The sequence below is a fragment of the Danaus plexippus genome (assembly GCF_018135715.1).
Source record: "Danaus plexippus chromosome 18 unlocalized genomic scaffold, MEX_DaPlex mxdp_20, whole genome shotgun sequence".
Classification (NCBI taxonomy): domain Eukaryota; kingdom Metazoa; phylum Arthropoda; class Insecta; order Lepidoptera; family Nymphalidae; genus Danaus; species Danaus plexippus.
Genome location: NW_026869853.1, coordinates 143153 through 169057, shown reverse-complemented (window position 1 = coordinate 169057; position 25905 = coordinate 143153). Strand labels below are relative to the sequence as shown.

The 25905-nt window shown below is 31.2% G+C and overlaps 1 long non-coding RNA gene across 1 annotated transcript; it reads left to right on the top strand.

Annotated features, from left to right (window-relative positions):
- The first annotated feature begins 24120 nt into the window (after positions 1-24120).
- On the top strand, positions 24121-25370 carry LOC133320355 (uncharacterized). Its single transcript, XR_009753739.1, has 2 exons — positions 24121-24959; positions 25043-25370. It is a non-coding gene; the product is annotated as an uncharacterized LOC133320355 (long non-coding RNA).
- Positions 25371-25905: the final 535 nt, after the last annotated feature.

The window sequence follows — 25905 nt, the reverse complement described above, 5'->3', positions numbered from 1 at the left end:
CTAACGGAGAAATATAAAATATTTTACTTTTCAATTTTAGGGCAACACTTAGTCTATTTTCTCATCAATTACCCTTCTTCACAAGAAACACCTATACCTATTTTATATCGATGTCACAACTACGAGTAAGAACATGATAAGACGCTCTAATTATGAACAAAATATTTTTTTTGTTTTGTGTTTTTATAGTGTTACACGATTTAATGAGATCTAATAATAATCTAATAATTTAAAAATTATATAATCCCGACGTTTCGGTTACTTTGCAGCAGCCGTGATCGCGGGCAGACGAGATGTCGGGATTATGTAGTTTTTAAAATAATAAAATACGCGTAGTGATTTGAAAAACATTAGTTTCTTTTATTACACGACTTTTTTCACTCTTTTCAAGAATTCTTAACGAAAATTTGGTTATTTACGAGTGTCTCCTTCATGACCTTTCATCTCTCAATAACAACAACACGAACTGAATCGGTAATATTTTACATATTAATAAATTTCATGCAATATGTTTTAATAAAAGAGCTTTTACTTTTTAAAATCGGGTCTTGAATTTTCATACAATTCAATATATCTTTTTTAAACGATTGTAAACGTCCCTCTTAATATAAAAATAATGGCCAGTTCCAAATACAGTCAAAACCGTTTATAACGACATCGTTTACAACGACCTATCGGTTATTATAACCAGATTGTATGGTCCCGTCCGAATCCCTAGTAAACTATTCAGTAAACAAACCGCTTATAACAACATCGGATACAGCGACATATCGCTTACAACGACGAAATTATGTCGATGTTCATCGGCTATAACGACCAACCGCTTAAATGAATATTACGCCTATGAACGTGTGCACCTTAGCAACTGAGGAAGAAATTCTTGCAGAAGCTGAAAGTAACAACCGTAACACTGACGAAGAAAACGAAGACCAACAAGACTCTGAAGAACAGTTTCAGCCAACAACGATTTCCGAGGCTCTTAACGCTGTAACAATTTTACAAAAATTTGTTGCCTTTAACGAACACTTTGATACCGGTGATACTCATTCCTTGAGGAGTATGAAACGTAAAATGCAAAAAATATTTGAGACTGGGCTAAAAAAAAAAACAGACCAAAATGACTGTTTACTTTAGTTCCTAATTATTTCGTAATAAATATTTTTGTTTCTTTTTTGACTCGTTTACATATTATAGTTTTAACATACCATATTATAACACATACCTACCTATTCTAGATAGATGACTATGATAATATAATTACATATGTATACGACATGCATTGCATACGGTCCCTTCAATGTCGTTATAAACGGTTTTGACTGTATATGATATTATGAGAAAAGTAATGGAATATTTACTTAGATTGGATGTTTATATGTTCCAGCGAGATTGTAATATATTTTGTGAATTTTTACGTTCGATTTTTCTATTTAAAAAGTAGTACGAATTAAAATATACTAATTGAACTAGTTGCATAAGTTTTTATTTATTAGGTAAATGTTTGTGTTATTGAACTCTATGGAGTTGTAACACAATCAAAATAAACAGTAACAAAATGACATAAAATTCCTACCGTAGCATACGTTTATCTAATGTACATAATACATAATATTGTCATAATGAAATCGTAAACAGATAGTCTTTTCCCCTTTCAACGGATTTACAGCATTCAAGAAACACAGTTTTCAGTAACATATATTAATAAAAAACTGAAAAACATTCTGTATTTCGTTTGATGATTCAACACCCGTACTAACGGTGATGAAATAAACATCACACATTACGACCGTCCATTTATTACATACTATATAAAAATATCACGTACCGGTTATTGTACTGAGGAGGTTTCAAAAACAATATTGAGATTTTTGCATTAAAAAAAAATTGTTTCATAAATGTCAATATAAAATGTGTTAATTATGTTACTATTTACAGTTCTAAGATATATTTATTTTCTATTATGTATAAGTTAATAGTGTCAATAAAAAAATATTTAATCTTCGTCCAGGATTTTTTTATTAAAACTGTTATTACTGGGGTTTTCGAATAGTAATCGTGATGTTACTTGTGACTGAATCACACCTAGTGTTTTAAGATTAAAAATTTCCTCGGTCCGATAAAGTAGTATTATAAGTTCCTTGTATTTTTTTTATCTTATAAATATAATACAAATCCGTTATGTTTCTACAACAATTGCCAAAAATCCTGAGTGTATATAATACAAAAGAAGGAACATTGGTTATTGAGTATGCAGTTGAAAAACTTTGAAATGTATCCTTCGATGCTTATTTTCGTACAAGATAATATAAAATGGTTTACATATGGTTTACTTCCCGGGACTCTCACGGTAAATGCTGGTTAACCCCGGAATGCTGAGAAGTTTTCGTCTTATACTAAGGGGCATTCCATAAATTACGTCACCCGAATTTTAGGACTTTTGAACCCCTCCCCCGTCCTTGTCTAAGGTTGTCACATTTTTATACCCCTCCCTCCTGATGTGACCTCGCACTTTTATTAAATTGTTTGTAAACCTATGTATCTAAAAATAATCGAGACAAGACAGCTATTTCATTTTTTTTCTTATATTTATTAAATAATAATCTAATAAAATAAACATAAAGTTCAACATTTCATACAACAATATTTTTCGCATTAGATTTACTCGAACTCCCTCAAACCTAACTGAATCCTTACCATTCAAAATACTCGTGAATTTGAGTGTCTCACTTGTTACAACGCCGCTCTGGAAGTTATTACGTTGCATGAGAGATTATCTCATAGCGAGTAGCAAATTATTAATAAATATAGATATAGTTCGTAAAATTTTCAATTCGCCACCAAATTTTGAGTTTTAGTATTTTATATTTTAATATGTTACATCACAATACTATTGACCCCCCCATGTCCCTTGTCACACGACGTCACACTCCCCATTAACGTGTGACGTACTTTATGGTTGGCCCTTAATTTGAATATATTGCGAATCATAATTTTAATTTCTTCTGTTTAGTTATAAACAAAACCTATATCTAAAGTGCCATATGAAACTGTATATACTATTTATATATATATATATTACTGTTATTAAAATTTTCATCTTAATCATTAATATTAATGAAAATATAGACAAAAGCCACGTACATTAATATATTTGAAGCTACTCTATTTTATTGAATTCTTATTTTTTTTTCTTTTATGAATAAAGTTTCAAAAATATGTTATTTACAATATTGATTATAATGTTATAGAATAAAAAAGATATTTTTGCTTTACCAGTAAGAAACGAGCCCATCGAAAGATCAAAAGGAACTCGTTTATCTTTGAATCGCTTCGGGTTTTCATATCTCCTTTTATCAGAAATGCTCTACAGATTGAGGAACTTTTATTATTTAGTTTTAAGACCCTTATGATTCCAGTCCGATATTATCTAAGTCTCTTAGGATTTCACGACATCGTATGTATATATATTTTAAAAATGGGTTATAACAATGATTCTTGCTTATTAAAATTTTAATAATAATAACTTTCAGATAGCACAGCAGCAAATAAAAATTATATGTACATAAGGGTACAATAAATTTGACATAATTGTTATTTTAAGAAGTTTATTATTATGTGTTTATGAAAAGGAAACATTGGTTACCTGACTTTGATGTCACATCTATATTGGTTAGGATTTTTTTAATGTATGGTCACGGTATGAGTCCAGATAAGTGTATCTCAATGAACAATATAAATTATAAGAAAGTGTCACAATAAGCAAATACATAGAAATGTGCTCTGTGCATAGAAACGAAACTGTATTAAGTTATAATCTAAGTTTTACGAACACTACGCGTTTTTGTTTTATAACTACATAATCCCGAAGATTTGGTTCCTTTACAGCAATCGTGATCAGGGGAAAGCTGCTAACTAGGATTATATTTATTTAGATAAGATGCAGTAATTTATTTCAACGATAGTTAGCACATGAGACGGATTAATGTATTGTAATAGACACAACATTTACTCAGAACAAAGCGCAATTTATCTCAATCCACTAAAATTACATTAACCTCAGATATGTTTATTTGTTTACTTATTATGTAGTTCTATTTTATTTATACAAACATATGTATTTCAAATACTGTTAAATTGATGTGTATTTTCGACTCTAATTAATTAATTATACATTACATATGTACGTTTTTTCGTATATTAAAGAACTACAGACAAAACGTAGAAATGATAATAGTTACAGATTTTTTTATCTTATCCTATATTAAACAAGAGAATTTAAAAAATTAAACATTAAAATTTATTAAATAAAAGAGATGAATTCAAATTATTACATTTTAATACCTTATAAAATAATTTATTTTAGTTTAAATGTGTTTTAGCTGTTAACAAGAGGTGTGTGTTATTATCTGTGGATTTATTGTAAATGCCTTCAGACATGTGTGCCAGTTCAATTGCTATTTATTGCGCTCGTTAAGTTATCAATATTGAAATGGAAAACCTCTGATTTGATATTTACACAGTTGATTGCGTTCACAGTTTTTAATATATATTTATAGTAAACTTTAGGTTTTTTCTCACTCAATATCCTATAGCAGTATGTCTCGAATTGTTAAGGAATTTTTTGGTATCGAAGAACGATTATATTTTTATTTTATTATTAGCTATAAGAATATAGAATGTAAGTTCTGATTTAGTTAACGTGTAAAGAATGTATGCTAGTTAATAAATAAATGTTAACTATGAACGTAAGCACTACTTTCATTAAACGAACTCAGTATGCAAAGTACGTTGTGGTTGCAACCACTACTCCATTATGAAAGTTCTTAATTGCATTCAATAATGCAAAGAACTGTGCTCTTTTAAAGTGCATTTAATTATTTACGACTACATTTAACGTTTAGTTTTCTTTGTATCCTAAAAAATAATGAGTTAGTAAATAAAGAGTAGTTGTAGTATTGAGATATACGTAAGAAGCCGCTTCTGTTTTTTTTCACAGAATAGCAGATTCTATATTCTACACATGGAAATAAAGCTATGAAATACTTTATTTCTTTCACCGACGTATCGTTGGTGGTAGGCTCACTTTTGGTTTATGGCCGAATTTAGTCTAGTTGAAAGCACAAGCCTTCGCTTATCTTACTGTGGTTCCTCTACAAAAGTGGTGCAGACTACTAATAAACATCAAACAAAATTTGCCAAATGTTAACATGGACATAGCTTGTGGGCCGGATGATACTCGAGACAAAGTGTGAAAAACATCTATAACTGAATTTGCTCCTAATTTGATACGTTCGCACGGCCCCTGCTTAATGACTGGAATAGAGCCTACATTGTGGAAGCTTGCAAAACCAGGCTTCTATCCCTAAGAAAGGCAGCCGAGCAGACCTGAAGATGATCCCCCAATTTCAATTACCTTCAAAATTTGTAACATTTTCTGAAGAACGTTTTTTGAACGATCATTTTATGTCAAATCTAGAAAACAACGATTTTCTCAGTAACGAACAAAAAGGGTTTTGCCAAAGTTGATCGACAGAGGCTGTTAAGATGCAGGAGACAGATTTATCGGGGAGAGCATTAGAGAACAAGGGTTAAGCTCTCACAGTTCCAGTTCAAGTCTTAAAACCTGGGTCTGGCATGATAGTCTTATTGGAAAGTTTTCTAGTTCTAGCATATCCCGTGGTCTGACTGTCAGGATATTTGACTTTCTGAGTGACCATAATCTACGAGTATTCGTTAAAAACTGTGCGTCAGAGCCGATTACGATCAACGCAGTGGTTCCTCAGAGTGTTTTTCTCTCCACTACTCTATATTTTAATTACTACATCTTAGCAAAGTTTCGACAATAGTTAAAATTATAATGAGATCTAAGATTTTCGCGAGTATTCATTTAAATGAAACTAGTATTATTCAGATTTACTACGCGGATTTTATTGTTGCTGAAAAGTAACCGAAACGTCGGGATTATGTAGTTTTTAAATAATAAAATCCGCGTAGTAAATCCGAATAATACTAGTTTCATTTAGTTACAATTATAATTTTCGTTTGAAAGATATCTGTTTTTTTAGATGAGGACTGTTTAACCTTAAGAATACATTTTTATCAATGAAAAATGTACAAACCATATTCTAATATTTATACTATTAAAATTTAAATTCCAAAAAAAAAAATCGGTATTGCGCTAAACATGTTTCATACTTCCCCGACATTTGTTTGATGAACGTCTGTCTCAAGTGTTACTCTCGGCCCTCCGTCATCGTTAGTTCAGTTCATCAATGAATATTAAAATTCATAAGTTTCCTTCATACAGACTATTTAATGTTTTTATGATTGCGATTATACACAAAAGAGTAGGATTATTCTCCTATATTCACTCGATAATCTCTAATTCTACAATATACATAACAAATATAAATCGCTATAAAGTTGGGAAAAAAAATGTTCATTTCAAATAATTAAAATACTTAGGAACAATAGTTCAAATAAGAACAAGATACTTCCGATATAAAGGAAAATTACTACTTCATCTCAATGACATATAAGTATTGTCCGTTCATATTCGAAAATTTTTTAATTTGTTGTAAATTACGTATAAAATTTTTGTCTTCCCACTATAGCGGAAGAGGGACTTCTGTAAGTCTCTCCTAACGTCTTTGTACAAATTCTGATTACAAATAACTTACTAAATAAGTATTGCTTTATTTTCGCTCTGCGTTTACTCGTCGATTTGTTCTAATGCGTCTATTTTCATGCTCTTGTGGTTCTAGTGATGATCCGTTTTTGTGGAATTTAAATAACTTTGCCCTATAACCACAAAGTGACGGCATGAATTTATAAGCCCATAGTGATAACTATTTTACTCTCGAAGCTGCATTAGTAGCAGTATGCAAGTTTATTAGTAGTGGTTGAAGCGCTGGTGGTTTGTGTATTCCTCTCTTATCTATGGGTTGAAACCCTCGAGGGTAAAATGCTGAAATCTGTGGTCACTACTGTTAATGATGCCATTAAATTGTACCAATTCAATCAAGGGATAATACATTTCCATAATTAAATTTTTTTTTGTTCAAAGCATGAAGATAGATACTTGGTTTTTGTTCGCATTCCTAGGTCGTAAATGCTGACGTGTTACAATGCTCAATGTTAAGTCATTGTTGTGAGTGCTAGATATAGACATTTTGCAAGGGTGTCTCTAGACGACCGGGTTCCAGCTTGGGAGGTCGTTGAAGAAAATTTTTGAGAAAGTAACAATTTACCGTCTCCCAGGGACAGAAAGTCTGAGCAATGTTTCAATTTAATTTGTGATGTACAGATGGTAAGGACCTCTATATTTATTGACGTTATTTTGCAGTTAAGTATTTATTTAACATATACAACAGAAGTAGTTTTGGAGTACCTACAAGAAGTTTTGGTGGTGGCTGGCTCGACCGGGTCAGTATCACCCTGTCGCAACGCATTCACAACATTCCGTATGCTGCAAATGTTTAGTTAACTTGTCAATGATATTATTAAGTTAAGTTCAGTTAAGTTTCCCATAAGCTAAATAACAATAAAATGCTGTTAAAATAAATCAAGGTCGAAAACGCATCTCCAACATCCCTTCGGCGACGGCGTCTACCTTCCACCAGGTAGGCCGTCTGCTCTTTTGCCACCTTATATTTAAGATGAAATCTTTGATATAAAAAAGTAATAAATTAACAAAAATCAAATTAATCAAACACAATATTAAGTTCGTCAATCATTATCAGAATAATAAATAAATATGTAAAATGTACCAAACATGTATATTATAGTTTTAACAATATGCTATTTTTCAGTAGATTATACATTTATTGTTGATTCTATATACATTTATTTTTAAAATCCAAAAGCGATTTAAAATACGACAGTAAAAAATATATTGAATAACTAGAACATTGTTGGAGGCACGACTTTACGATATGCGAGGCACAGCTGTAGACAATTCCAAGTCGTCTAAGCCTAGACATATAAAAAATGAGACTTCTTGAAAAGAATTGTGTAAGTTTAACATAAACTATATTATTAATAGATGTAAAGAAAGAATGAACGTTTTAATTAAAATGACATAAATTAAATGCATGTTGATTGGACTTGAGCTGTAAGGCGGTCCTAATATCAATTTATGAAGATTTATATTAATACATACAATTACCTTCCTGGAAATGCAACTTCCAATTAAACCTTTATTCCACTTGTCCAATGTTAATAATTTTTATAGCGATAGCAATTAGTTGAGAGTTGATAATATTTACAGTGAGTCTGTATATTATTTATTTTGTTTGCCTCGTATGTAAAAAATATTTAAGCCCCGAAAAGAAACTAGCACCAAAAATAGAACTGTACTTTCCACTCATGATAATAATAAAATCTTTTGTAAATTATGCTTGTTATTCTATTATTTAAAATACATTTGAATCCAATATTTTGAAGATCATGTCTGGAGTGTTACTTATGGCATTCCTTAGTATGGGTTCCGGGGTCAAGAAACCAAAAACTATAAAAATTCATAAAACATATTTTATTGCACTGTTTTCAAGTCAAGTACCAGACAAACATTGAAAGTAATAACTTTATAGTGGTACTTTGGAAACGGTTTTACTTTGTGGTGACTTTTATATAGCCGAGGCGAATATAACAACTAAGAAAGAAAAGAGAACAAAGTTCTTCTACAAAGCTATAATTTTCATAATTTTCATCTGAAAGTTTTAAACTCTCTTTCCACACTTTGATACGTATAATATTCTATTTCCTCTGCTTTTCTGTTTGATGCGATATAATTAATATGTGTTATAATGGTTAATCCAATCTCTGTGCATTCTTATTTTAAATTTATCACTGAATTATATTTGTGAATATTTTGTGTATGATACGACTTCGAGTATGTAATGACTATAAATATTAACTTTTACCAAATGGAATTTTGGGGAACAAAGACCCAAATTTCTCACCGATACCATTCATTGAAGGCTTTTTTTTCAAATATAGAGCTAAATAATATAGTTAGTTTTTCATATAAACTATTTTTTTTTATTATAAAGATTTAGTATCTTTAAGTAGGATATACATTGTCTCTGAAACAATTATAATCATTGTAACTAATTAACCTCAGACTCGTCTTAAGTCGATTGATTGTTCGTCACAATAATGTTATGGTTTAACGGATGGCCTAGTTTATTCATTATTACTAATAAAACAATTATCTGAACAACTTTAAAATTATTTACCGTGTTATATAAGAGATGTCTTATATACTAGACTATTTAATTACACATGAATATAAACGGTTATGTGGATAGGTGAAAATTAAACAATAATAACTAATACTTAAACTATTATTTTCTTTATTGAGGTGAAAATGTTGTGAAATAACAGGATAAACAAGAGTCTGAATCGAATAAAATATACCTTAAAGACGTCTTATGTTCTGTGGTCTCGTTTCTAAAGACGCTTAAATTTTATATATCTCTTGGCATGGGAGATAATATTGAGAAACAAGAGCATATACAAGACTCTATTTGGAGTGAAAAATACTTTAAGAGCAGCTTTGTTGCCCTCAGGTCTCGAGTCTAAAGACGCCAAAATTTAATATTCTAGTGGAAATTTCTCTTTGAGTTTTGAATCAAATAATGTAGGAATCCTGAAAATAGGGTTTTGCCGCTTTTGTTCTAACATATGTCATATATATTATGGAAAATATGTCAAGTGAGTAACACAAAAATATATTAATAATATACCAGACTTAAAGTAGAGTTAAAATGAATTCTTAACAATTATTCTTTCTCATCAAAAAAAAATGTACCTACGTAATTGTATATAATAAATATAGTAAGCAAGTCTCATAGCAAAAAATTTGTGAACATCAATAACATTTTTAAAAATAGAAGTCTTTCGATTAAGAATATAAATACATACATTTTTATTAATATCAATACACCTTCTTACTTTCTCTTGAGGTCTCTTACTTTTACCAAAATACATCAAACATCTTCCCTTTAATTACGTAAGAGTTTAATAAAAAGTAAATCGTTTTGATGTTTCAATTGAGCAAAATAACATTAATTATTCTTAATAAGCCTATTATTTTGCTTACGAAGTAAAATTATCGTCTGTAAGCAACTGTAGTACTTTTTCGTAATAATTAGAACATTATAAGCCTTGAATTTCATTAATATTCGAGAGTCATTAACAGTGAAGTTACATTTAGTACATTATTTGGGTTTTATGAAGTACTTTGTAGAATTGAAACATGACCTATTACTTGAAAATATTTAAAGGGTCCTTTCTCATTTAGAAACCTTCAATTTATTAAAACATTCATAAAAATTAGTTGATGTTTATCGAGCTATAAAACAAATTAATTGAGGTAGTTTTTTTATTTAAATACATCAACCGAAATTTTGCTATATTTTATTTTAATAAATAAAATGAACAGTTCCGAGAAGGATAATAAATTTTTTACATTGTACAAAATGTTACATTGTGAATTATCTTGTGGTTTCCTCAATTATCGTGAAAAACTCTTAAAGTGGTAAATGAAATAAAAAAAGGTTTATCAGGTGATACATTTTTTATATAAAGTGATTTTATCCATATCTCATTAATCAATTTTAAAGAATAAATTGTTTTTGAACTTCATATTGTACATAAACTGCATAATAACACACCATTAAAATGACATTAAAAATATATATAAAATTTATTACTGTTTGGCTGTAATAAAGACATATAAGCGGGTCTAAACGTATAACTGTAATCACTTAGCCATATTCAGAATCAAGTGGCTAAACACAATAAGTAGATGTAGTAGTAGCAGTAATTGGTAGAATAAAGAAATCATCAAAGGAAACTTAATTTCCACAATAATTATACTAAGTTAATCTGGTAAGTTTTTAAACAGTCCAACAAAGACAAACATTAAATGTTTCTCCTATGTAATTACTTTCAAGTTTCAAACTACTTATATTTTGTTATTAAGACGAATTCACAATATGTTCATAAAATGTTAAAAATTTCTTGCTCTTCACATCCAAATCACAAAAATGTATGACGAGTTTTTTTGTTAACATGTCTCATATCAGCGAATTCTTTATAAAACATAGGATTTATTAACACTTGTCCTATTTTTATATATGAACCATGTTTATATTTAAAAATTAGGAAATAAAAATGATAACGATCTATAAACTATTACGCAGAAAAAACAATTTCATACAAAATTATTATGTATTGTGTTTTATTTGGACGTGTTATATTCATTGCGTCCTGCAATTTAATAATGAATAATCGGTTTACTACAAATCTAAATAGGCAGTGAATGAATTAATTGATATAATTTAGTGCATAATTTAGTGCTACGTATAATTAAACTGTAATGATTCATTGTTTAAGTATTGTTGTATTATAAATGAAATATTTTATTCAAATCAACAATTTAACAAATCACAGATAGATAGATATTTATCAATAGAACATTCGTGTTTTCCGTAAATGATTAATGACAGAAACATCTTATTGATTTTCTATTGTGAAGATGACTTTGTATTAATGTTCTTTAGAAACTGGAATGTTTAATCGTTAATGGCTGTAGACGGTTTTGAGGTACGTATGTGTATGAACTTTTATAAATTGTACTTGCTAGGACTGTAAGAACTAGCGACAGTAATTTTTCGCCTTTCATTATGACAATAACTAATTCTCACAGACGAGGAGCGACATAAAAGCAGTTTCGTAAATTTTCAGCTGTAAAATACTATAAGTTAAATTATTTGTCACATTAAAGTTATCTCGTTCTTATACTGAGACCGAAATTTCCGTACATGTATTTTTTTATTCTATTCCGTTACGATTAGATTAGCCTAATTATTATAAATAGAAACAATTATTTCTAGTTGACCGCTGAGAAGTTTTTTAAATTTTTATACCAAATTTTCTGTACTAAAATTATTACAGAAAAATTAAATAGATTAATTTTTGGTATTCTTTTATATTGTTACTTAATTATCAGATTTACTGTTTATCAAATATATGTTTACCCATAACGATAACATTAAGGAATGTTGACAACTCTATACAAACGTGTTGCCGTATAAGTATCACTGATTTATTTTTTCCTATTAATAATTATTAGTGTTACCATTACAAAAAATATTTTAATTATTTTATTCACTGGAAACTATCTGATTTTATCAACAATAAAAGTCGATGATCTTGGAATTTGTAATCTGTTAATAATGCAAGACAATAAGCCCGATAATATCTTTGCAGATAAAGTATTTTTAATTCAGGGAAGTAAAGTAAAAGAATTAAAAGAAACATAACAATTCTTTATTTATTATGTACCTACTACGCATTTCATATATTTACAAGGTTCAGTATTGGATTTGATGCATCAATTGTGTTTTTTTCATTTAAAATTGTGCAACCTTTCTCTGATATGATATGCATCTCGTTGTTTACAAATATCTTTCTTCAAATAAGCACACTAATATACAAAATTGTTAACAATCTTATTTAATGCGTGTTTATTGACGTTAACATTGTTGTACAAAAAAAAGCTATTATGGAACATCCCTATAGTGTTCTGTTAGTTTAAATAATGGTTTTAATGATTGTCAGGGTCATGTCTCTGAAAATTTTATCAGTATGAATTAGATGATGTTGCGACCTTGAACCCTTATTATGACCGTATGTAGAGGGCACGTAGAACTTTGTCTAAAAGTATAAACTTCAGTAATGAAGAGCTAGGTTTTTTATGAATAAACATATCCGTGTAAAGAAAGAGGTGATGCTTAAAATATCTGTACTATATTCTACGAGTTCAAATGACTACAGTGTATTCGTTAGATTGGAAAACTTTGATTTAAATAAATCGTGGTTCCTGATAGTCATTAACAAAATGGTTTGACTGCTCAGACTTTTATTTGAGATTTAAAGAAATGTTACCATCACATATAGGTGCCGTATGTCATTCTTTACGTACATTCGCTTAAGTATAAAAAATATCATATTAAATATATTTTAACTTGTACCTGCAATGAAAAATATATAAAATCGTAGATAATATCAACTAATTAAAAACTCTCACTAATAACTACACACATTAATCTTCTGTGGTACAAACAGCGTTTGGGTCAGAACTTTGAAGGCTATGGTTGTAATCTATAAATTAAAATCGATGCCAAGTGAATTTAAATCAGAGTACGAAAAATTTTTCTTTTTGTTATTATTTTAGTAACCTTTATATTTGGTTTCATTGAATTGTAGTATTATAAGAAATAATTAAATATTACATGAAGAGAATAAAATATTATGTTCTGTACATAATGATATACATTATTTTATGTTGCCTGAACGTGAAACGTAATCAAGTATAACGTAGAATTTTACATGTGTTACAAACAAGTGTGTGAATATTAAATTATCTCGACTTTGTACGGAAAACTGAGGTTAGGATAGAAATGCTGGAGACAATATGTTCTGGGGTTTTCTTAGATAGGAGACGTAATGAGTTGTTGTTAACCTGACCATAAGGATTGAGACTTAACTATATTATTATTTGTATTTAAAAATTTTATCGTCTCACTTTAATAGTTGTTTAAATTGTTTTTAATCATCGTATTATTATTGAAGCTGCAAATGTTGTGATCTACGATCGAATTACCACGTTATTTTGTGGAAGGATTGTATTATTTTCTGGACATTCCTATCGCGTATTAACTTCACTGCCTACATCGTTAAAATATTTCGTATAAAGCACGATTTACTTCATGTCCATCGATGCAAAAAAAAAATCAATTGGTCCGTAAAGCGGTTTGTGGAAATGTGAATTGCAATCAGTAAACTGTTGGGAATTCGCATATTTTTAGAGTTACCATTTTTGCTTTAATAAAGAAAAGGGAATAAGAATTAAATGTAGAAGTTTCACGTTTAATTAGTTCAATTATTTAATTTAGTTAAAGAGTTTTTATTTATTTAGCTGCGAATGCGACTTTGTCGACGAGGAATAGTTTTTAAGTTACTTTGTATAAAAAAATATAATTTATAAAAAGAACCTTCTAGAAGTTCACTCATTATTTCAGCTATCTGCCTGTAATTCCATCAAAATTGTTTATATGTTTTAATTATAAACAGGGATTAAAATTCTATAAATCTTGTATGAATACAGAACTTAATTATTTTTTTTATTTTTTGATTTTTCTTGTATTTGTTTAAAACAAGGGAAACAAAATGAGTATTTAAAACTTACTGAATCAGCTGTAATGTTTTTTTATTCAGTTGTTGACTAAAAGATTAGGGGAGATGAGTAACAATAATATTCTACCAATTTATATTATACGGAAAAACAAAGCATTAAAATCTTCGAACCACAGTCTACGATCAAAGGTAGTATAAATTGTTATTAGAATTTCAACGGCTTATGGGAAAAGTAGCAAAATATTGATTTCAAAGTAAAGAAGTAATAATCATAGATATTTTATTCATTATAATTAATGGAAATTTAGTGTCAAGTTAATACGAACTTTATGACAATAGAATGTAATTTTAAAATTAATTGTATATTATTTTTAACGTCACATTCTATGAGACGAAACCTCTTAGCATTCAATGGATTCACCGTGCGGGTGCCGGGTCCATTGCGTTGCAGGGAGTGGAGCTTCAACAGTGCCTGGGACTTGCGACCCAGGTGTAGGTTTAAGGGGCCCCTAACTAACGCGCGTTAAACGCTCACCTCCACTGTCCAAGCTCCTCTCCCTACCTAACCATATTTGAAAAGAACCTACTAGGGCTGCCTTCGAAGTACGTTCCAAGAACGAATTGATGTGAGTTCTGGACAGGCCCAAGTCTTTTAGTAGGTTGTAGAGAGATTTAGCCGTTATACCTCTCGCTCCCACTTCTACCGCATATAAATCCACGACGAACCTATTTCGGGTGAGTTCGTTTGTGAGCTCGTAATATTTGTTGACCTTGATGGTATGGTCTTTGGGGATGTTGGTTTCCCAAGGAACCGTAAGCTCTATCATCACAACGCGCTTTAAGATTCGCGAATACATGAATATGTCCGGTCTGGAGGCCGACGCACAAATATCCTCGGGGATTTTGTATTGTTTTTCACACGTATCCATCATTATAGTCCAATCCGTAGCCGCTTTAAGGATGGAGTAAGGTTTGACATTTGTTTTTATAGTCCTAATGCCCTCTCTCACAAAACCTACTGATCGCTCGTTTGTGGTTATTCCTTTTTGCGCTCTGGCTACCGAAAGACTAACCGCTTCACGTATGATTTCCAGAACCCTATCGTGACGACGCGAGTATTGACCGCTATCGAGGAGTACCCTACATCCCACTAACAAGTGCCTAGCAGTTCCAACTGCCTTCCCACAGATATAGCAAGTCTTTTCGGTACCTTTACCCCATCTTACTAAATTACTCTGATCTGGGAGAGTCATCTGGAACGCATTGAGATAGAATTTTAGCAATGCTGGCGACCAATCATGGATTAAGGTGCGCCATTTTAGTGCTAATGGGATGCAAAAATCTCCTATGTCTAACCACTCGTTCTGCATTTCTAAACTTATTGCATGGATCTTATATTTATCATTCTCGTCTTGTCGAATAAAAGACTTCAATATATCCGTATCTTGGACCTTCCTACTTGATCCTAACCCTACTCTGTTACTTTGCGCTCCTGTCATAAACTGCTTGTGGAATTGAAGCCTTGACTCTAGCTCTGGGGCATCTTTGTCTTTTGGGAGCGATGTAACGACATCATCCTGGGATTTCCCCAAGATGTACCTCTTGGAAACTCTCAGGTGTTTATAGAGCTCCGATGGTCTTTTTAGACTCATCCCAAAACTATTGCGATCCCTAAATAAAGCCGATGAATCAGCCGTTAGCGCGAGCCCGAGCCACAACTTCAACATCTTAATGACGCCTGCATCTAACTTTGACAAAAGGGTTTTATTAAAATCATAAACGAGGAAAGGCCAATTTAAACGTGAAGTTAGATAATTATCGTAGATCCAAGCTTTTTTAACGTTACTGATCTGTTGGCTATCTACCTTGTTGAGATCGTTCAAAAAGCTATCTACTATACCTTCCAAAGATGGAGTACGACCTATATTATCAATCTTCCGACCGAGAAATTTAAATGGTGCATTTTCTGTAACCGTAGAAATGCATTGACCGCCTACCGATAATCCCGGATCGTATGAGGTGTATCTTGTACTCCGCCTACCGAGACACAGACAGTGACATTTACTTGGTTTTGTCCTCAATCCATCGGTCCACTCACAGAATCTATCCACTTCATCTAATAGTACTTGACAGTGTTTGGGGTTACGTGTCAGTATTGCGAGATCGTCAGCGAAGGATAAAATGGATTCCGTGTATTTATTATTAAACTTGAACCGATACCCCCATTTTTTCTCGTTGCTGGTTAATTTATCTACTAAGATGTTAATTACAATATTAAATACAATTGGAGACAAACAGCAACCTTGAAATAGTCCTACATTGTAACTAAAAGTTTTTGAATGGCCTTCTTTAGTTGTTATAGAAAACTTTAATTTTGAGTAATACGACGCGATCATATCAGTAACTAGGGGCGGAAAGTTGTACCATCTCAGCGCGAATAGCATCAATTCGTGTTGTATCGACCCGAACGCATTCTCTAAGTCTATCCAACAAACTGTAATTTGCCTCTCGCTTTTCCTAGCATCTTTTAAACTCTCCGACAGCAAAGTGTTGTGTTCTAGGCATCCAGAAATTCCGGGTAAAAACCCTTTCTGGTGATTTGGCCTAAAATACCTGTTGCTCAGCATGAATCGCGTCATTCTCGTTTGTAGAAATAGTAGTTATTGTGAAAGTAAGAAATATTTGTTTATTTTTCAGGTATGTGAACTAATGTAAAGCAAACATAGGAACTATTCGACGTCAACGATATGGTTAGCGTTCAGAACGGTGCTAAAATGTAACGTACGTATAAAGAAGAGGTAAATAAATTAAACTAACCAACTACAAGTATATAAATTTGTTTTTAACAAATGAGCTATAGTTGATTTGATTCATTTTATAATTATCTATACAAATTTTTATTGCTTATATTTAGTGCTAATAATTTGTAATAGTTTTATAATAATTAAATAGTCAAATCAATTTATGTTTTAAGTTTCTTTATTATTATAAAAAAGTCGCGTGCACACCTGGCATGTATATTATATTGTTCAAAGTTCTTTCATATACTTTATCAAAGATCATAAACTTATACGGGTATACATTCCCTCTTTTTTATTTCCGTTATACATTTATACAACTTGGACATATTATGATTACTTACTACATGATAATTATTATTTACGAGTTAACAAATAAACAGTGAAGCATTTTTTTTTATTTTAATTCATAATAATAAACAGGACGTTGAAATTTATCTTAGTTGTATATTTTTATTTTATAAGAAGTGAACTTTTGACAGAAAGGCAAGTTTGTCTTCCAAGCTGAATTGTCGTAATCAGTTATTTCACATCTGAAACCGATTTTTAGTTTTACGATGTTAAAAAATAAATAAATACGGGATATGATTGAATAAGACACATCCTAAATATCCTATAAGTCTTTTTTTTATTATAATTATGCAAAACAACATGTCATATATTCAAAATACTGTTTTAGAAAATGTGCTCATTCCTAAGCCATGTATGTTAGACGTTATATATTTAGACGTTAAAAACAAAGTTTATACTATATTATAATTAATGTACTTAAATATAAACTTTGCCGATCCAAAACTTTCAGTGTCATTTAGCACTCGTCGATTTTCTCATCGAAGTACACTTCATCCGATGAGACGGTAACTTCTTAACTTCTTAGGCTGGTGACGTAAAATAATCAATCATTATTGTCACCATCACAATCGAGTGACAACAATGAAAGCATAATATATTGATAGATTGTAGCTTACATGGATTATATATACGAAGTAGAGATACAATAGAAAATATGCGACGATCATTGTTTGCAATAGAATTTTAATATTTACCATATACCATATTTATAAATTGTAATTATGAGATCTCACGTGTGAGTAAATAAGCCATGAAGTGGTTTAGTAAGTGATAATAGATTTGGTCACTTATTAGATATACACTTTGTAGTTTTATTGTCTATGAATGACAGTTAAGTAGTTAAATCATTAATTCTTTCTTGCTCAATAGTATTTATGAGCCACTTCCTGTTATAAATGATGTTTCATGTAACCACTAATGTATAAGAACATATATATTCGCACACAGCTGCGGCCAACAAGCTATGACTCAATATTGACATGCAACTAAACGCGTAACGATCACTAAATTGTGATAATTATTGTTAATACGCTATAGAAATAGAAGGTTAAAATGATGTGCTTTTAGTTAATGGTTTTGTTCTCATTGAAATATGATACTTGAATATTTTTAACAGTTATTTATTATATATCAATGAAATCTACAATAATGTAAAACAAGAGATTATGTACAAGTATATTTTACATCAAACACAATTGTATTTTACAGCCGAGTCAACAGAATGTCGTCGTATGGTATAAAACTGGAACTTATTAAAAGAGATCCGTGGGTGGAATTCTTTATCGGAGGGTATCTTTTGTTTTTGTATAAAAAGTACGGTTACATTGGAAAATGAATAACTTGAAGGTAAACGAAGATGATATAACAGCAAATAAATTCTGAAAAATAAATATTTATTAAAAGGCTCTAAAAGCTATTAAAATGATTATAATTTTAATTCTCCTCGTTAAGAAAAAAGATATGCGACCTTGTACCTATAAATTATCACAGGAAAATAACAAAAGAGATCAAATTAATTTGATAATACGAGTTTCTCTTCTTTATACAAATAAATAAATATATAAATAAATATACTCTAAATAAATGTAAATTATTCACAATTGAGACGAAGAGACGAAACCTCTTAGCATTGATTGGATTCATCGTGCGGGTGCCGGGTCTATCGCGTTGCAGTGAGAGGAGCTTCAACAGTGCCTGGGACTGCTACCCAGGTGTAGGTTTAATCTAACGCAAGCTAAACTCACTTCCACCGTCCAAGCTTCTCTCTCTCTCATAACCCTCATAACCAATATCCCACGAATTAAACGAAACGCTACTGATTGAGTAACTTAATGTTAGCCTTTACAACTTATTGTTAATCACAAGCTTATTGGTCGATGTCAGAATTTTGAAGGAATTAAATCATAAATCATATTTGGCAAAAGCTCATTTTCTGTTACTGTACTCGTAGATGTATTCGAGTATAAAACGATCACTTTAAATGATGTTAATGACACATCAACACTATATGTAGTTTATTATGGTAAGAATATAAACAGTATAAAACTCGTACAGATAGTTTGTTACATACGAGTATTAATACTTTAAGGGACGGTGTGGTTTTTAATATTTCTTATTTACTGTGGAGTAAATTCGTAAATGAAACCAGTAAATAATTTTATAGTGGGCTTATATTAATAAAACTTGACATTATCACTTGTTAGAATTTCAGTCACTTTGTAGGATTCTTAAAAAAAAAAAAAAACAACTTCCATAAGGTTGTTAACGAGTGTGCCTTTTAACGAGTGCAACGACAGACAGTGCTAGAGATGCACCGTCCAGTTCTGTAGTACAACGCCACACATAAACGATGACAGATGTGGTTGGTGCAAGATCGAGCGGCGGACATGACGTCACTATCCGCTTCGTCGGCCACATGCCGGAATACCTCTGGATACTGGATATCGAACACATCTGGGAAATAAAAAAAATCTTTAAATTTGTTTTTTAGGAGTAACAAATGCAAGTTAGAACAAAATATAAAAGAATAATCAGAAATCCAAGATATTTAGTAAATTTACTCACCAGGTTTTTGATTTTGCTCGGAAACTACGCTCTGTGCCATTAACAGAGCCACCAGCATGGCAAAAAAGAAAGAAATGATTGTTTTCATGTTGACTATTCGCTTCCCGTTCGTCTACTTGGTATACCCGTATAGATCGAATTACGATATTTATATGCAGTGATATTATCTGATAAGAAAATGATTATAGTGAATAGGGGATGCCCTGACGGAGATAATCTTCGACCTTAATCTCTTTATTAGTAAATTATCGATAGAAATATGTTTATAAACAAATATTCTATTTTAAACTAACTACCAATACTTGATTGTTTTTATTGCCGATAAACTTTTTAAAATAAACGCTGACTCACCAGTTCTCGTTTCTTGTCCAGAATTTTCCTTAGAAGTGGTAGAGCGCATACCCATGGCTAAAAATGGTCGGCTACCTTTTTTTAGCTAGACATTCGAGATCGGCTCTTTCACTATTTATCGTATCTTAATCTGAAGGAGTGCAACCTTACTTTATCAAAACATACTTCGAAGCATGGCACAATGGATTCTACGGTGTGATCATACAAGCAGCCCCGGATGAGCAACTGATGAAGGCAAACTCTCTGTCTGTCTCTTCGATGTCTCTTCGACGCAGAACAGGTGACAGTCCTCAGAGTCCGCTCTTTAATATAAAGAATAGTTTTATATTTAATACTTCATTAAAGATCAAAAATATTTTTTTTTACTTAGTAGTAGGGTGAAAGCAGTGACTAACTCATTAGAATACTCTAGGTAGAATTTTCATTTCATCTTATATTCTCTTACGACTCGGAAAACCGTTGGAACTAAAGAATTTTTTTGCAAAGTTAAGAAAAAGTTAGCTTTGAAATGTGTAAAAATAATACTTTGAATGTAAAGTTATCGCTAATTTACCTAGCAAGATCCATGATAATGTCAGTCAGGACATCCCCTATGCATTATTTTTCGTTTGTTATCAGATAATGTATTTATATAAATACCAAAATTTAATCTGAACGATTAAACTAAGAAGCTACAAAACAAGTAGTCAACATGAAAACAATGATTTCTTTCTTTTTTGCCATGACGGTGGCTCTGCTGATGGCACAGAGCGTAGTTTCCGCGCAAAATCAACAACCTGGTGAGTGAATACTTTGTTGTATTGGATTTTATTTGCATTTTTTTCACTTGAACAATAATTAACAATAAAATTTTATCCTTTAGACGTGTTCGACTTGGAGTATCCAGCTTTATTTCGGCAGGCAGCTAGCGATATCTCTCCACCGATTGTACGATCTTGTAACCATGGCCAATGTCAGCGTCTGTGCATAAATATGGGATATAGATATGGATACTGCATGTCCATTACTACTTGTCGCTGTTTTCGTTGAATACGATATTTTAGTCGCCACAAAAAGTCCTTGAACTTAGGGACATTGTAAAAAGTAATTCATATAGTAAAAAATTGGTACTTTATTGTTTATATAATGTATGTTTTTCTGAATCTTGGAACTCTGCAATAAACTAAATTAATAAAAAAATATGAAATGCTTAGATTATTATCTTTAACTTTTCCTTTTAAAAATTAACCTAAATTAGCTTCGTCTTATTTACACGTAAGTATTGAAATCACCAGAAAATATAAAACTTATAAAGAGAATTAAAACAGCTCAGTCGCTCACGTGTACAGAGTTTAGATTATTGCTTGACAATTAAGTTGATTGCTTGATAATAATCAAATAAAAATTTACATAAATATACTTTTTCAAAAAATAGCACTTGTACTATCCAAAAAGCGCGCCACAAACAACTGTGCTACTAGACATTTAAAGCTACGCTTATCGCACTCTTGAGATGAATGAACTCAGTTCAAAAGAGACTTGTCTTCATTGTAGACACAAAGAGAGCTAGGCTAGGTAAAGCTATTAATATTTATAAGTTTTTTCAATACTTTAGGTAGGTATTTGACTTATACTGACAATGGCATCTTACCTACGAGTTCCTAAATCGTTTTATATTTATAAAATACTAGTTTTTGTGACTTCGTCCGCATTAGATAGTTTTTTTTTGTATAGTAGTATGAAAAAACCTGAGCTATACTTTTTTGTACGTATGTTTGAATTGTGCCGAGATGGGATGAGGCCATACTTAGTGTGATTGTCATAGGTTAGATTAATACATTTTAAGAAGAAGATAGGTTACTGCAATACCTATTTATATACGATGTTTTTGGTTTTTCCTTCCTTGGCCTGAAAAGTAATTTTTCCCATGGGAATGTGTTGTTTTCCCACTGTCAAAAGTAACTCGTGTCCTTTCTTCAGTCTCAAACTATTTCCTTACCAAATTTCATTCAAATCTGTTCGGTAGTTTAGGCGTAAAAGCGATCGGCCCACCTGAATGATCCCATGGGAATGCGTCATTTTCCCGGGGTAAAAAGTAGCCTATGTCCTTTCTTGGGTATCAAAATATCTCCATACCAAATTTCGTGCAAATTGTTTTAGTAGTTTAGGCGTGATTGAGTAACAGACAGACAGAGTTACTTTCGCATTTATAACATTAGTATGGATAAATAAAAAAAAAAAATGCAAATCAATCATTCCTAATAAAGTGTCTAAATACAAAGTTTCACTGTTATATCTTCAAAAATGACGATTTTCGATACGAACATTCATCACCTCTTTTTATCCATTCTCCCTTAAATTTTTTAGTGATGAAAAGTAGCCATGTTCTTTCGTTTATCATAAAGTGTCTAAATACTAAGTTTCACTGTTACAGCTTTAAAGTGACAAATTTACATATGTACAGTCATCCCCTCTTTTACCCATTCTCCCCCATTTTCTGCGATAAAAAGTAGCCTATGTTCTTTCGTTCATCATAAAGTGTCTAAATATAAAGTGTCTAAATACAACATTTCACTGTTACAGGTTTAAAAATAACGAATTTCCATATGAACATTCATCCCCTCTTTTTACCCATTCTCCCCTATTTTTTTGAAATAAAAAGTAGTCTATGTTGTTCCTCAGGGTTTATTTTACCTTTGTACCAAATGTCATCAAAATCGGTTCACTGGTTTAGGCCTGAAAGCGTAACAGACAGACAGACAGACAGACAGACAGACAGAGTTACTTTTGCATTATAATATTACTAGTACTAGTATATGGATTTAAAATAATATACCTAAAAGAATTACTATTTTTTTCCATACTTAGGATTATTTTTATATACATGCTTATTGGTCGATCCCAGAATTTTTAAGGAATTAAATCATAAATCATATTTGGCAAAAGCTCATTTTCTGTTACTGTACTCGTAGATGTATTCGAGTATAAAACGATCACTTTAAATGATGTTAATGACACATCAACACTATATGTAGTTTATTATGGTAAGAATATAAACAGTATAAAACTCGTACAGATAGTTTGTTACATACGAGTATTAATACTTTAAGGGACGGTGTGGTTTTTAATATTTCTTATTTACTGTGGAGTAAATTCGTAAATGAAACCAGTAAATAATTTTATAGTGGGCTTATATTAATAAAACTTGACATTATCACTTGTTAGAATTTCAGTCACTTTGTAGGATTCTTAAAAAAAAAAAAAAAACAACTTCCATAAGGTGGTTAACGAGTGTGCCTTTTAACGAGTGCAACGACAGACAGTGCTAGAGATGCACCGTCCAGTTCTGTAGTACAACGCCACACATAAACGATGACAGATGTGGTTGGTGCAAGATCGAGCGGCGGACATGACGTCACTATCCGCTTCGTCGGCCACATGCCGGAATACCTCTGGATACTGGATATCGAACACATCTGGGAAATAAAAAAAATCTTTAAATTTGTTTTTTAGGAGTAACAAATGCAAGTTAGAACAAAATATAAAAGAATAATCAGAAATCCAAGATATTTAGTAAATTTACTCACCAGGTTTTTGATTTTGCTCGGAAACTACGCTCTGTGCCATTAACAGAGCCACCAGCATGGCAAAAAAGAAAGAAATGATTGTTTTCATGTTGACTATTCGCTTCCCGTTCGTCTACTTGGTATACCCGTATAGATCGAATTACGATATTTATATGCAGTGATATTATCTGATAAGAAAATGATTATAGTGAATAGGGGATGCCCTGACGGAGATAATCTTCGACCTTAATCTCTTTATTAGTAAATTATCGATAGAAATATGTTTATAAACAAATATTCTATTTTAAACTAACTACCAATACTTGATTGTTTTTATTTCCGATAAACTTTTTAAAATAAACGCTGACTCACCAGTTCTCGTTTCTCGTCCAGAATTTTCCTTAGAAGTGGTAGAGCGCATACCCATGGCTAAAAATGATAGGCTACCTTTTTTTACCTAGACATTCGAGATCGGCTCTCTCACTATTTATCGTATCTTAATCTGAAGGAGATGCAACCCTACTTTATCAAAAAATACTTTGAAGCATGGCACAATGGATTCTACGGTGTGATCATACAAGCAGCCCCGGATGAGCAACTGATGAAGGCAAACTCTCTGTCTGTCTCTTCGACGCAGAACAGGTGACAGTCCTCAGAGTCCGCTCTTTAATATAAAGAATAGTTTTATATTTAATACTTCATTAAAAATCAAAAATATTTTTTTTTACTTAGTAGTAGGGTGAAAGCAGTGACTAACTCATTAGAATACTCTAGGTAGAATTTTCATTTCATCTTATATTCTCTTACGACTCGGAAAACCGTTGGAACTAAAGAATTTTTTTGCAAAGTTAAGAAAAAGTAAGCTTTGAAATGTGTAATAATAATAATTTGAATGTAAAGTTATCGCTAATTTTCCTAGCGAGATCCATGATAATGTCAGTCAGGACATCCCCTACGCATTATTTTCCGTTTGTTATCAGATAATGTATTTATATAAATACCAAAATTTAATCTGAACGATTAAACTAAGAAGCTACAAAACAAGTAGTCAACATGAAAACAATGATTTCTTTCTTTTTTGCCATGACGGTGGCTCTGCTGATGGCACAGAGCGTAGTTTCCGAGCAAAATCAACAACCTGGTGAGTGAATACTTTGTTGTATTGGATTTTATTTGCATTTTTTTCACTTGAATATTAATTAACAATAAAATTTTATCCCTTAGACGTGTTGGACTTGGAGTATCCAGCTTTATTTCGGCAGGCAGCTAGCGATATCTCTCCACCGATTGTACGATCTTGTAACCATGGCCAATGTCAGCGTCTGTGCATAAATATGGGATATAGATATGGATACTGCATGTCCATTACTACTTGTCGCTGTTTCCGTTGAATACGATATTTTAGTCGCCACAAAAAGTCATTGAACTTAGGGACATTGTTATAAGTAATTCATAATGTAAAAAATTGTTACTTTATTTTTTGTATAATGTTTGTTTTTCTGAATCTTGGAAGTCTGCAATAAACAAAATTAATAAAAAAATATGAAATGCTTAGATTATTATCTTTAACTTTTCCTTTTAAAAATTAACCTGTAGCTTCGTCTTATTTACAAGTAAGTATTGAAATCACCAGAAAATATAAAACTTATAAAGAGAATTAAAAACAGCTCAGTCGCTCACGTGTACAGAGTTTAGATTATTGCTTGACAATTAAGTTGATCGCTTGATAATAATCAAATAAAAATGTACATAAATATACTTTTTCAAAAAATAGCACTTGTACTATCCAAAAAGCGCGCCACAAACAACTGTGCAACTAGACATTTAAAGCTACGCTTATCGCACTCTTGAGATGAATGAACTCAGTTCAAAGGAGACTTGTCTTCAGTGTAGAGACACAAAGAGAGCTAGGCTAGGTAAAGCTATTAATATTAATAAGTTTTTTCAATACTTTAGGTAGGTATTTGACTTATACTGACAATGGCATCTTACCTACGAGTTCCTTAATCGTTTTATATTTATAAAATATAACATTATAGATTTTTTTTTATGTAAATGATCCTTAGTTGGATTTAAATGACTTGACC